This window comes from Ornithorhynchus anatinus, chromosome 18, assembly GCF_004115215.2.
Source record: "Ornithorhynchus anatinus isolate Pmale09 chromosome 18, mOrnAna1.pri.v4, whole genome shotgun sequence".
Taxonomy (NCBI): domain Eukaryota; kingdom Metazoa; phylum Chordata; class Mammalia; order Monotremata; family Ornithorhynchidae; genus Ornithorhynchus; species Ornithorhynchus anatinus.
Window position 1 is genome coordinate 43,461,946 of NC_041745.1, and position 2,418 is coordinate 43,464,363.

The window sequence follows — 2,418 nt, forward strand, 5'->3', positions numbered from 1 at the left end:
TCTGCTCCACTGCCTGGATTTTAAAGCCAATAATTCCTCGCGTAAAAGCGCGGGGGGCTTGAACCGACGGTGGCGACCCACTGGCTTTAATTTATTTATTTTTCCCCAGCAGTCGGCCAAACGGATCCCTCTCCAACTGGCTATCGCTAAAACCCTGCAGACCGTAGTAAGCCGGAGCTCAGCCGGGTCGGGGGGTCGGGCCGGGGGGTGCGGGGAGAGATAGGTAGGGGACGGGGTGGGGGGAGGTGGAGGAAGAGAAGGGAGAAGGAGAGATCGTAGTCCCCCCCGTCCCCCCACCCGCCTAAGACGGTGTCTTTGGTCAGAACGGGTCCTAAACAAATGTCCTCCTTCGGCATCCGGGAACGGCACCTCAGGGAAGACGAGCAGGCTCGGTCGTCCCCCGGATGGTTTCCGATTCGTTAAAGAGCGAAACCGCCGGCCCCCGGGGCGGCGGGGTCTCCCGCGATGGACGGGACCCCCTTTGCGAGCCGGGAGGACCCGACCAAGTTTCGCCCAGGAGAGGTCGGGCAGTCAGATGGTTGCAGGCGGGAGGTAATTCCCTGTGGCTCCGCTCGCCTCCGAGACGGAACGCGACGCACGTTTTGAGGGGGCGAGGGTAGCGACGAGGGTGAGAGGGTGTGCGGGGGTCCCCGAGCGGGCGGCCGGGGTGGGGGAAAGAGGGTGCGGGATCCGAGTTCCCGTTACGTTTGCGGACGTCTCCCTCCCAGGCCCGGGTCGGGGACGGAACGTCAGAATCGGAACGATCCCGGGCTAGCGGACACCATCTCGCCCGGTCCTTTCGGTTCCAATTAAGCCCACTTCTTCTGGGATCCAACCCGACGCCTTCTTCAAAAGGTAGGGCGGCTCGTCCTCCTCCCCGGCCTCCGCCACCCGGAAGAAAAATACCTACGACGCATTAAAGTTCGGGGGGAACTTTTTGTGCGGCATTTAATCTAAACAGCGGCATGTGTGGTTATAGTATTGTTTATTTTTAGTCAAGTGCATTACTAAATGTTTCCAGCTATTTTCTATTTTATAAGCCCGGCAGTAAGCCATCTGTAAAATAATTTCAAAACGAAAGCCCATCGCCCAAGCCAACTTCCCAGGATGATTTTACACTCGTCCCCGGACGAAACGAGAGTCGGCGTTCCCTCCGAGATGCCCAAGGTGTCACTTCACCGATAAAAATATAACACCGTCTATAAAATCCGGGTTCCCTTAGACGCCGCCGAAGCGGTAGAGTCGTAGAAGCCAGAGTGGGACCCGGGGACCGCGCACGGAGAAACCCAAACCAAACCAAAACAAAACAGAAAACCACGGCGCGATCTTCCAACTTTTGTTTTCGGCGCGACCGCCGGTTTGATCGCCAGATCCAGCCGGGACGCCGAACGAGCCGAGGACAGACGAGCACGCAGGCAAACCTCGCCCTCCCTGGCAGAAACTCTAATTGGAAAATAAGTAGTCTGAATAAAATTTCGGGAGCTAATTGGTCCGTTTTTCCACTGGCCTAATTAACCGAAGGCTGCATGGAACGTTTTCAAGGCACCTCCTGGCAGGTCTCTAACGTACAGTTAAGAAATTAAACGTAAAAACACACACGCACGCACGCACACGGTAGACACACTCACACGCGGTACACACAGCCACCTCCACTCAAGTCACCGGATCCACCCTGGGAGCCCCGGCAAGGCTGGGGAATAAAATCCCCCCGGGGCTCTCTCACTTTGTCCTCAACTTTTCCAAGGGATACCCAGGACGGCCCGGGACGGGGAAGGCAGAGGGGGTCTCGGCGACGCCTCGGGATGCCCCGCCGTTACCCGGGCCCCCTCTTCCTCCCCCCGACCGGCCCCGTTGGGACTGATATCTCTGTGAAACACACTGAAGTTCACGGTCCAGTTAGGAACGGATAATGCACGCATTGTGCTGGCGGCAAACTTCCCCTCTCCCCTGGAAGGGCTCGCGCTTGCCGCAGGAATAATAATTACCGAAAACTCAAATCGCGACCGCTAACGAAGACGTCCCTAACGAACCTCCCCGCTCGCAGCGGTCTTGGGGGGTCTGGCCGGGGGGGGCGGGGGAGAAGCGACGGGCCCCCGGTGCCACAATGGGCTATTGTCCATCCTCCCGACGCCGTCACCTCCCGGAGGCGGCCATGTCCGGGGGGCCCGGCCCGGCCGGCCCGGAGCGGACGGGTCCCCCCGGAGCCCGGCGGAACTCGACTGCAACTTTAATCGCTCTCGGCGCGGTTGGGAGCCCGGCCTGCCCGGGACTGACCTCTCTCCCGGCTGCGGCTCGGAAAGGAGCGGCGACCTCTCCGGACATAAACGCACGGTGGGAACGTTCGAGGGCCCAGGACTCGGGGTCGGGACGGGAGGGGGAAAATCGACCCCGGGACGAATGGGGACGGGTGACGGTGGT

The 2,418-nt window shown here is 60.1% G+C and overlaps 1 long non-coding RNA gene across 1 annotated transcript; it reads left to right on the forward strand.

The window, feature by feature from the left end:
• Window positions 1–726: 726 nt before the first annotated feature.
• On the forward strand, window positions 727–1,486 carry LOC103169815. Its single transcript, XR_485835.3, has 2 exons — window positions 727–855; window positions 1,223–1,486. It is a non-coding gene; the product is annotated as an uncharacterized LOC103169815 (long non-coding RNA).
• The last annotated feature ends 932 nt before the right edge of the window (window positions 1,487–2,418 follow it).